Source organism: Halichoeres trimaculatus, unplaced genomic scaffold (genome assembly GCF_033239565.1).
Source record: "Halichoeres trimaculatus isolate MK-OKI-2021-1 unplaced genomic scaffold, fHalTri1.1 fHalTri1_scaffold_51, whole genome shotgun sequence".
NCBI classification, from domain to species: domain Eukaryota; kingdom Metazoa; phylum Chordata; class Actinopteri; order Labriformes; family Labridae; genus Halichoeres; species Halichoeres trimaculatus.
The window spans coordinates 77,476-89,514 of record NW_027437230.1 but is presented as its reverse complement, the minus strand read 5'-3'; the positions used below and the strand labels follow the sequence as shown (position 1 = coordinate 89,514).

Below are 12,039 nucleotides of genomic sequence, written 5' to 3'. Positions count from 1 at the left end.
GACCATCCAGATCTTCTACAGCTATTACAGATGGTAGGTGCTGTTCAGGCTTAGCAGTAGCATAGGAAAGTTAAGGAAGATATAATGTTACATCTGAAATTTTGAATTCTTTTTGCTGTCTCAACAACAAATATTGGTAATGAAACAACCTTATTTCCTTTGTTTTCATATTAGACTGGTTAACCATCACTGACCCCAGCAAGGCCATTTCTCAGTGTGCTGGCAGTTCTCTGCGTAATCATGATACAGAGAGTCCCTTACTTCTCAGCATGGACATCAGAAAAAGCCTTGAAGAACAGGACATGGCACTGATCTCCTTCTACAAGCGGCCTAATGTGGAATGGGGACGACCCCTCAATTGCAAACTTGAAGGTAGCTTCAGTTAAAAGCTACAATTGTCAAAATCTAACTCACTTATTTACCTTGTGCTTTTGCTTCCAAAATTGACATTGTTTTACAGGAGATACTGCTATTGGAGAGGGCGTAACCCATTTTTTCTTCTCAACATGCATAGAAAAACTGAAGTCAGGGTTTTGCATAAATTTTGGTATGTATTTTTTTTTTTAGCATTTTCAGCATTGTCAAATTTCTAAAAGCTCCTCTTAATGTTGGCCAGACTATCACCAAAATAAAATGCAGTTTCTGAGGAATCACTCTCATACACACCCAGGGGAAACACAAATGCGGACAGAGCCATGTTCATTTCAGTGTATCGCCACATTTATTCTGTGGTCTCAACATCAACAAAGTAACAACACCACAAAGCTACAGTGCCACCTATGGACCAAACTTAGTATAGCACTTCTGGTAATCCAATATACTACAAGGCCTATTTCTTCTTATTGTTCTTGATTAATGTTTTTTATTTCTTAACAGCAGGTAAAAAGCTTACACGTCTTTTTGAGGGGGAGCCTGGGCATTTAGTCCCCTCAGCTTCTCACTTTCTAGTGGAGAGTGAGATGTTCATGATGGCGGGGAGAATGATAGGCCACTCCTTTCTTCATGGAGGACCATGGGTGCGTCTCAAAGCTCCAAAGTTCCATCCTTCCTTCCTCCACTTGCGTCGTTCTCTTGCGTCTTAGTCCCTCCCACCAGAGATGCATGGGAGAGACGCGAGGAAATAAAGAGAGGAGAGAGGAACGGAGGAGATTCGTTTTATAGAGCAATGGGACATCCTCTCCTTCGGAGCGTCGCATGAAGCGACGAGTTTCAGTGATGACGGCATCAGCTGATCACCTCTGGATCATCTGTCAGTCAGCTCTAACAGCTGTTTGTGCGTCTGGGCACGTGCGCTGTAATAACTCTGATCAAACAGAAACAGTAACAGAGATTTGTCTGTTCTTTTAACCAGTTAAACACACACGTAACCATAAAGAAAACTTGCTCTCTGTTTATTCTGTGTGCTGTTTAGAAGCTCACGGATCACTTTTCCGGTAAAATGCGTAATTGTGAGATTATTTATGAATTATTTATCCTTTATCTTGAGCCCATCTGATCGTGAACTCTGAAGCTTCAGAGTTCACGATCAGATAAAGTGGGTTATATTACTATCAATATGACCCACCTTATTGTGTCTCAGGAAGATATTATTGATCAGTCAGTTTTTTGTATTAATCTTCTGATTATATTGATTTGATGATGGTTGTGTTCAGTGTTTTGTGATCTAAACTCACAGCAAACCCTTTAATACCAGATTTATGATCAGTTTCTGAACGATCCTCTGTGCCCGTCTTCAGCTCGTCTTTTCTCTCATTAAACTCCGTTGTGTTTGTGAAGTTTCATGTGAAGTCTGAGCTGCTGCAGCGTCCAATCAGAGAGTGATATTCCATATGGGGGCGTGTCGGTCAGTGAAAAGACTTCCGCAAAGCCGGCTCTCGTGTCTCGTCGATCATAGCTCCTCCGATCAGTCTCCTCTCTCCTCTCTCCTCTGAGCGCAATTATCGCTTTGGGACAGTCTTCAAAATGGCGACTGGGAAAGTACTTCCGGTGTCGTGGAGGAGATAGGACGGAGGAAGCACGAAGTTAACGCATTGAGACGCACCCCAAGTCTTCAGGGACTCAGCCCTGCTTTTGTACATATTCTGCTTGGTGGGAGTCCTGACACTGCCACCGTTACATTGGAGGACTGTCCAGACCTGGACATCAGGGAAACAATTAGGCTTGTATGTTTAATTAAAAAACAGTTTTCTGTCTTTCGGTAATACGTTGTACAATGTGGATACCTTTTTATTTGATCAATCTTTATTTGTATAGCGACAATTCATAACAAGTGTTATCCCAAGACACTTAACAGTAGAGCATAAAACTCTTCATTTTGTGGATACACATATAAACATATATAAAAACTAGTGCTGTCAGACGATTAAAAAAAATAATCTAATTAATTAGCGGATTTATTATTAATAAATCTAATTAATCACATTTTAATCTCATATCTGCTTAAAGTACCCTAATAAAGAATTTGAATTCTAGGATATTATAAAATTTTTGTGCATGACTAATCAAATGAATACACTAAGAAGTGAAGATTTATAAATCCACATTTTTATTGGTGATTAAATAAAACAAAAGTCAGGGCAACTTGTCCAGAAAATTCTTAGCTCAATCAGGCAACTCAAATTTCACTTTCAGTGTGTTTCATAAATCAAATTCAAAATAAGAAAAAGGTTGAGGACATCCAGCAAACCAGTTAGGCCTGATGCATTATTAAAGAATGTAGTAAAAATATAGATAAACCAATTCAATAATAAAACAAGACTAAGTCTTAAATATGCCATTCCTGTTGTCACCTGGGCTTTGTTTTGTTTGACTAGAGACGCATGTGTGAAGTGACGTGCCACTGCCATGTACGAGTCCTCCTGCTGGCCAATATTAAAATGTTTGTGTGCTATGATTAATTGCGATACATTTTTATGACGCACTAATTTGTGGTGTAATTAATCTAATTAATGCACTAAAGTAACTGCCCTATAAAAAACAAAAACACATATGTATACAAATATATACTCCCAACACCAAAATGAATCCGTATATCCCTTTTATTGTGTATCCATTAGGAATGTGTGTTAATATCAGCAGAGTATTTGTATCAGCCCACAACATGCCATCACTAACTGCCATCTCTGGTATCCATTGTCCTTGACGAGATATTTTACATCCCTTATTGTCTTAAAGCTTGAAGGGGGATCCATACTGTCTGATAAAGATAAACAAAGCATCCAGGACTTGGCCTTTGCATGGGACCTCCCTTCCCTAACTGAGAACAACAGGAGGTGGCTTTTTGAGAAGCTGTTGATCCATGCTGTGAGTGAAACTTAGTTTGATAAATGTCTATCCAAACAGACTGTACATTTGTTTTTGAGTCTTTTGAGTTACTTTTTGGTAAAATAAAAAAATAAAAAATACTGCACTTTTTCCTGATGGTTTCTGTTCTTACTCTCTTTTTACTTTTAACAGGTAATAGGACGTGTGACACGGCAAATAAAACAGCTGAGACGAGGTCTTGAAGAGACACCATTGTGGACACTGATGACCAAAAGACCTGACACAGTGGCCCTACTCTTTCCTAAAGATGTGGCAGGAAATGTCTGCGCGGAGGTTGAATTTATTTTAATATTATCTTTTAGTGCTGTAGAAAATGTTTTTTATACCTTGTAGGCATCCATTACTGTCCATTTTTGTCTTGTTCTTGTTACTGATGTATTCCTATACATTACTTACAATTGACATCATTGGTATCAACCAGTTATGTTTGACCAAAGAGTGTAATGAGTATTGATTTAAGAATCAAAATTATTGTCTTAGTCATTCTATTTTCTTTTTTTCAACATAGGTACTTCTTCAGCGAATCACATGGCCTCGTGAGGATGACAGTGATGATGAAGACTGTTCCATCGAAACTAAGTGCCGCATGTCAGGCTATCTGCGACAGTTCATAACCAATGGTAAGTTTACTCGTCTTAAGAGTTTGTCTAATCTTCTGTTAAGTTAAGCTGTTTGTGCAATAGTTGGCTATTTATTCTAATGACTAATCATCACCCATTTGAATCTACTTCGTAGCAACACCAGCTGAACTCACCAACTTGGTGAAATTCTGGACCGGATGGGAGGTCGTACCACAGAGTCTCTCTGTGGAAATCATTGGGGGCAGATACCCCACATCATCTACCTGTTTTGAGACCTTGCGCATTCCAGGGCATTATAAGGACTACCCATCTTTCAAAAATGACATCCTGGCCTGTATTTGCACTTGTCATACTGGATTTGGTCTTGTGTGAGCTACATCTGGGCCTCAGTTTATGCTTATCAGACATAGTGGCTGAAGTTAAATGTTGTTTTCAAGCTTAGGTGTTCATTATGTCTTGAAGTTGTACAGATATAGTTCTCTTTCTTTTATCTCAGACATGTAGATTCTTCACGTACCTTGACATGTTTCGGCGGAAACTTCCGCCTTCCTCAGAAGTGTCAACAGATGATAGATATGACGTGTTAAATCAGCTGGTGTTATGGAGGTGTGACTCTCCTGTTAATTTTTCTGACGGGGTCACGCTGTCCATTCCCCTGAGCAGGACGCTGCTCCAGGTGTGTGAGAGCATGTATGCCCCCACCTCCCTGTGCATCGTCCCTGGGTCCCGTTTCCTGAATTACGAATAGGGAAGCCATTGAGATCAGGAAACAGGGCCCAGGGATGATGAACAGGGAGGTGGGGGCATACATGCTCTCACACACCTGGAGCAGCGTCCTGCACAGGAGAACAGACAGCGGGACGCGTGACCCTCCTGTCAGAAAATTTGACAGGAGGGTAACACCAGCAGATTTAACACGTCACACCTATCATCTGGTGACATTTCTGAGGAAGGCGGAAGTTTCCGCCGAAACATGTCAAGGTAGGTGAAAAATCTACATGTCTGAGATAAAGGAAAGAGAACTATATCTATGTTTTCAAGCTTGTTCAGATTGATCTGACAGTACATTAAAGGTTCAACACAAAACAAGTCTTCCTGATCATTTTATTTAGGTATCTTGAAATTGCTCACAAAATTGAACTGCAGATATGTAGATATCACAGCCCAAAGACTGGGATGCAGCTCTTGGGTTGATTGCATCTCTCAAAGATGTCAGTTGTTCATCAGTCAGTGGGCATGCAGTGTGTGGAACAATGACACTCAAGTGATCATCACAAGGAAGTCCACTTTCTTCCCAGTCAATGTTGGGGATATCCATGCCCTACAAATAGAAAGCATTTTAGATTGTATAAAGTAAAAGTGGACACACTTCAAAATATTTTGTGCTTTTAGCAGATCTGATTCAATATCTTTAATTAAATGATTTGTTCTAATTACACATATGCATAACCTCTATGCTGTCTGGTCCCGGAACTGGATTATGTGTGCGACCAAGTTCCCACAGCTGGTTAGGAGTCATGTGGCCCTCTGTTCTTAGTGAATGGTTGTCCCAGCCACTGTGGAAAGTATCGAGGTCATCCTGCAGGCGTGGGAGGAACACAAAGTGGCAGCAGAAGAGGTGCATTTCATTGGCGATGCTGAGGAAGCCCTCTTCTTCAAGGTAGTGGAGAACATCATAGTAGATGCAGGTTACAGCTGTCCACAGGTCTCTCCACAGCCGCTCAATTCTGGAAAATGTAAATACATTTTTAAAAAATAATCAAAAAAGTGTTTCTAATTATCTGTTTAATTTGTTTAAAATATTTTTATCCCCAATGGATGCACAAAAAATAAATGTTAAAATATCAAATATATTTCAAACAATGAATTTCTTTATTTTGTATTTTTGCACAACCCACTTAAGATTTAGAACTTGTTTCATACATACTGCATGTCAATACAGCCTATGCATATGTGAAAAAAAATTGTACATGAAAGTTCCCCAGTAAGTAGTTGTCTGCCAACATACTACCACAGCACAGTATGAAAGAGGTGGCAACCTAGCATCTGGTATCACTATTACTGAACATACCGTTGGTTATGAACACTCTTCCCGGATATAAATGTTTGTATGTCAGTATGTTGCTCTCTTTCCTCCTTTTCTAAATTGATGAGACTGTGAAGCTGTGTCAGTTCGTTTAAAATAGCTGGACAAACAGTCAATTGACCTGACAAAGCATTCAAAAACACAAGTTCTTGTGTGCCCCTCCATGAGTGAGCTACCACCTTATCGTGGTGGAGGGGTTTGCGTGTCCCAATGATCCTAGGAGCTAAGTTGTCGGGGGCTTTATGCCCCTGGTAGGGTCTCCCATGGCAAACAGGTCCTAGGGGAGGGGCCAGACAAAGTGTAGCTCACACAGACCCCTTATGATGAGTACAAACAATGGTTCAGCGTTTCCCTTGCCCGGACGTGGGTCACCGGGGCCCTCTCCTGGAGCCAGGCCTGGGGGTGGGACTCGATGGCGAGCGCCTGGTGGCCGGGCCTGTTCCCATGGGGCCCGGCCGGGCACAGCCCGAAGAGGCAACGTGGGACCCCCTTCCCGTGGACTCACCACCCGCAGGAGGGGCCATAGGGGTCGGGTGCAGTGTGAGTTGGGCGGCAGCCGAAGGCAGGGACCTTGGCGGTCTGATCCTCGGCTGCAGAAGCTAGCTCTAGGGACGTGGAACGTCACCTCTCTGGCGGGGAAGGAGCCTGAGCTGGTGCGCGAGGTTGAGAAGTTCCGGCTAGACATAGTCGGCCTCACCTCAACACACAGCAAGGGCTCTGGATCCAGCCTTCTCGAGAGGGGTTGGACTCTCTTCTACTCTGGAGTTGCCGATGGTGAGAGGCGGCGGGCTGGGGTGGCGATACTCGTTGCCCCCAGGCTCGGTGCCTGTACGTTGGAGTTCACCCCGGTGGACGAGAGGGTAGCCTCCCTCCGCCTTCGGGTGGGGGGACGGATCCTGACTGTTGTTTGTGGCTATGGTCCAAATAGCAGTTCAGAGTATCCACCCTTTCTGGAGTCCTTGGAGGGAGTGCTTGAGAGTGCTCCGTCTGGGGATTCCCTCGTCCTACTGGGGGACTTCAACGCTCACGTCGGCAATGACAGTGAGACCTGGAGGGGCGTGATTGGAAGGAACGGCCCCCCCGATCTGAACCCGAGTGGTGTTTTGTTGTTGGATTTCTGTGCTCGTCACAGGTTGTCCATAACGAACACCATGTTCAAGCATAAGGGTGTCCATATGTGCACCTGGCACCAGGACACCCTAGGTCGCAGTTCGATGATCGACTTTGTAGTCGTGTCATCGGACTTGCGGCCGCATGTCTTGGACACTCGGGTAAAGAGAGGGGCGGAGCTGTCAACCGATCACCACCTGGTGGTGAGTTGGCTCCGATGGTGGGGGAAGATGCCGGTCAGACCTGGTAGACCCAAACGTATCGTGAGGGTCTGCTGGGAACGTCTGGCAGAATCTCCCGTCAGAGAGAGCTTTAACTCCCACCTCCGGGAGAGCTTCAACTGTGTTCCGGGGGATGTAGGGGACATTGAGTCTGAATGGACTTTGTTCCGTGCATCCATTGTTGAGGCGGCTGATCGGAGCTGTGGCCGTAAGGTGGTTGGTGCCTGTCGGGGCGGCAACACCCGAACCCGCTGGTGGACACCAGTGGTGAGGGATGCCGTCCAGCTGAAGAAGGAGTCCTATCGCGCCTTTTTGGCGTGTGGGACTCCTGAGGCAGCAGACAGGTATCGACAGGCCAAGCGGAATGCAGCTTCTGCGGTCACTGAGGCAAAAACCCGGACATGGGAGGAGTTCGGTGAGGCCATGGAGAACGACTTCCGGACAGCTTCGAAGAGGTTCTGGACCACCATCCGGCATCTCAGGAGGGGGAAGCAGTGCACTGTAAACACTGTGCTCAGTGGAGACGGTGCGCTGCTGACCTCGACTCGGGATGTTGTGGATCGGTGGAAGGAATACTTCGAAGACCTCCTCAATCCCACCGGCACGTCTTCCTTGGAGGAAGCAGGGTCTGGGAATGATGGGGTGGGCTCGTCCATCTCTGGGGTCGAAGTCGCCGAGGTGGTTAAAAAGCTCCTCGGTGGCAGGGCCCCGGGGGTGGATGAGATCCGCCCAGAGTTCCTTAAGGCCCTGGATGTTGTGGGTCTGTCGTGGCTGACACGACTTTGCAACATCGCGTGGACATCGGGGGTAGTGCCTCTGGATTGGCAGACTGGGGTGGTGGTCCCCCTTTTTAAGAAGGGGGACCGGAGGGTGTGTTCCAACTACAGGGGGATCACACTCCTCAGCCTCCCTGGTAAGGTCTATTCGGGGGTACTGGAGAGGAGGGTCCGTAAGATCGTCGAACCTCGGATTCAGGAGGAGCAATGTGGTTTTCGTCCTGGCCGTGGAACTGTGGACCAGCTCTATACCCTCAGCAGGGTTCTTGAGGGTGCATGGGAGTTTGCCCAACCTGTCCACATGTGTTTTGTGGACTTGGAGAAGGCATTCGACCGTGTCCCTCGGGGAGTCCTGTGGGGGGTTCTCCGGGAGTATGGGGTGTCGGGCTGCTTGTTACGAGCCGTCCGTTCCCTGTACGACCGGTGCCAGAGCTTGGTCCGCATTGCTGGCAGTAAGTCGGACTCGTTTCCAGTGAGGGTTGGACTCCGCCAGGGCTGCCCTTTGTCACCGATTCTGTTCATAACTTTTATGGACAGAATTTCTAGGCGCAGCCAGGGTGTCGAGGGGGTCCAGTTTGGTGACCTCAGGATTGGATCACTGCTTTTTGCAGATGATGTGGTCCTGTTGGCTTCATCAAGCCGTGACCTTCAACTCTCTCTGGAGCGGTTCGCAGCCCAGTGTGAAGCGGCTGGGATGAGAATCAGCACCTCCAAATCTGAGTCCATGGTCCTCAGCCGGAAAAGGGTGGACTGCCCTCTCCGGGTCGGGGATGAGATCCTGCCCCAAGTGGAGGAGTTTAAGTATCTCGGGGTCTTGTTCACGAGTGAGGGAAGGATGGAGCGAGAGATCGGCAGGCGGATCGGTGCGGCGTCCGCAGTAATGCGGACTCTGCACAGGTCTGTTGTGGCGAAGAGGGAGCTGAGCCGGAAGGCGAAGCTCTCTGTTTACCGGTCGATCTTCGTTCCCACCCTCACCTATGGTCATGAGCTTTGGGTAGTGACCGAAAGAACAAGATCGCGGGTACAAGCGGCCGAAATGAGCTTCCTCCGTAGGGTGGCCGGGCTCTCCCTTAGAGATAGGGTGAGAAGCTCGGCTATCCGGGAGGAGCTCGGAGTAGAGCCGCTACTCCTCCGCGTTGAGAGGAGCCAGATGAGGTGGCTCGGGCATCTGATGAGGATGCCTCCCGGACGCCTCCCTGGTGAGGTGTTCAGGGCACGTCCCACCGGGAGGAGACCCCGGGGCAGACCCAGGACACGCTGGAGAGACTACATCTCTCGGCTGGCCTGGGAACGTCTTGGGATCCCCCCGGAAGAGCTGGCCGAAGTGGCTAGGGAGAGGGAAGTCTGGGCTTCCCTGCTTAGGCTGCTGCCCCCGCGACCCGACCCCGGATAAGCGGAAGAAGATGGATGGATGGAAGTTCTTGTGTGCAAGTAAACTCCAAGAAGTCTAGGTCCAGAGGCATACGTCCCAGAATATTCTCCAATCGAGAGCGAAGCCTTTCCAAAAGATGATTAAGCAGTTGCTCCTAGGAGAGAAAAAATTAAATTAAAAAAATTACCCATAGAAAAGCAGACCCATGATAAGTTCTACTATTTAGAGAGTGCAACTTGTAATAGTAATTGCTTCAGATACTTGAACAGTTTAAAATTAGATGGCTATTGACAATTATTACACAACAACTCGACAGTGACCTTCTGATCCTCACTCTCTACATTTATAACTAGCAGGTATCTGCGTGAAAGAGTCCTTTCTCATGCGCAACCCTAAAGTGGTATATAAAATGAATGTTAAACTATTGTATCACAAAATCAATCTAAAATTCACCGGATGAAAGGCGAATCTGGGCCTCTGCAGGACAATATTAATCATTTACGGCTGTCATGTCCCACCTCGGTGAAGTTCGTTTCAGGTTGGATCTTCCCAGGCACCTGTTGGTCCTTATATCCATACAACTGCTTAACCGTCGAAGACCCAACGCAAAACTAACTTCACAGCGGTGCACAACCAGACTGCTGCGTAAAGCAGGTAGGTCCGTGGAGATATGCCCGCTGTTCCCCCACCCCCATGCACCCAAGGGCGGCGGCCAAAAGAAAACTGACTAATGTAAATTACGTTATACTGCAACCGTGTATCACAGTTTAAATGTCGGTGTTTAAAGAGCAACTCGGGTTTTTTGACACCTGGACCTTATTTGTAGGTGTTTGCATGCTCTATACTCATTCAGACAAACATCGTGCAGCTCGGAGTCCTTCAGAAGTTATTTAGATCCAACCGATTTTAGCCGCACTTCGCGGAGGCCATGGCAAGGGAGCTTCGGCGCGGCACATAATCTCTGCAAAATTACGGAAGCGTATTGCATTCACTGGATAAAAAAAAAAAATAGACACCTTATCTCATAATTACGAGATCCTGATCTCGTAATTACGAGAAAAGATCTCATAATTACGAGAAAAGATCTCATAATTATGAGATAAGATCTCATAATTACGAGATCAGGATCTCGTAATTACGAGAAAAGATCTCGGTAGCACTTTAGATTACAGCCCGTGTCTTACAGTGGTAGTTTCCCGTCTCTTACAGTGTAGTTTCGTCAACTGTAGGGGTAACTCTCACACATGTACCTTGACATTTTGCGGTACCTATCGGGTAGTTACGCTCTCGTCTTACAGTGTACTTTCCCGTCTCTTACAGTGTAGTTTCGTCAACTGTAGGGGTAACTCTCACACATGTACCTTGACATTTTGCGGTACCTATCGGGTAGTTACGCTCTCGTCTTACAGTGTACTTTCCCGTCTCTTACAGTGTAGTTTCGTCAACTGTAGGGGTAACTCTCACACATGTACCTTGACATTTTGCGGTACCTATTTGGTAGTTACGCTCTCGTCTTACAGTGTAGTTTCCCGTCTCTTACAGTGTAGTTTCCTCAACTGTAGGGGTAACTCTCACACATGTACTTTGACATTTTGCAGTACCTATCGGGTAGTTAGGCTCTCGTCTTACAGTGTAGTTTCCCGTCTCTTACCATGAACTTGTCAAAACAGTGTAATTTTCCTGGGCATATGCTTTTGCTGTTAATGTGCCACTTCCTCTTAACAATTAGTATGGTGAATAAAGTAGACCAATGATGAACCTAAACACTGTAATGTATTGATGAGTATGTGTTTCACACAATAATGATAAGACTTGCAGATGTAAAAAAAAAAAAAACTTTATTTTTTTAAACACACAGAGACCCCACATAGTAATTCACCTTTTAAGTAACCCGGCCATTAAGTTAACACTAGCCACTGCTTACTGTCTAACTGTCCAGTACTTCCACTGCGACAACCCACTACTTTACCTGTAACTACTGGTCAACAACTGGAACCGGGCTGGATTTTAAAGTGCACACTTGTTGGCTTTACTTACTGTGTAACTACCCACTACTTTACCTGTAACTACTGGTCAACAACTGGAACCGGGCTGGATTATAAAGTGCACACATGTTGGCTTTACTTACTGTGTACTTACCCACTACTTTACTGTAACTACTGGTCAACAACTGGAACCGGGCTGGATTATAAAGTGCACACATGTTGGCTTTACTTACTGTGTAACTACCCACTACTTTACCTGTAACTACTGGTCAACAACTGGAACCGGGCTGGATTTTAAAGTGCACACATGTTGGCTTTACTTACTGTGTAACTACCCACTACTGTACCTGTAACTACTGGTCAACAACTGGAACCGGGCTGGATTATAAAGTGCACACATGTTGGCTTTACTTACTGTGTACTTACCCACTACTTTACCTGTAACTACTGGTCAACAACTGGAACCGGGCTGGATTTTAAAGTGCACACATGTTGGCTTTACTTACTGTGTACTTACCCACTACTTTACTGTAACTACTGGTCAACAACTGGAACCGGGCTGGATTTTAAAGTGCACACATGTT

The 12,039-nt window shown here is 45.7% G+C and overlaps 2 long non-coding RNA genes across 2 annotated transcripts; one reads left to right on the top strand and one right to left on the bottom strand.

Annotated features, from left to right (window-relative positions):
* Window positions 1-3,510: 3,510 nt before the first annotated feature.
* On the top strand, window positions 3,511-4,255 carry LOC141786587 (uncharacterized). The gene is made up of 3 exons (XR_012597853.1): window positions 3,511-3,597; window positions 3,833-3,944; window positions 4,060-4,255. It is a non-coding gene; the product is annotated as an uncharacterized LOC141786587 (long non-coding RNA).
* Window positions 4,256-5,039: 784 nt separating this feature from the next.
* LOC141786596 (uncharacterized) lies at window positions 5,040-6,137 on the bottom strand. Its single transcript, XR_012597858.1, has 3 exons — window positions 5,977-6,137; window positions 5,356-5,632; window positions 5,040-5,226 (listed from the first exon to the last, which is right to left on the bottom strand). It is a non-coding gene; the product is annotated as an uncharacterized LOC141786596 (long non-coding RNA).
* Window positions 6,138-12,039: the final 5,902 nt, after the last annotated feature.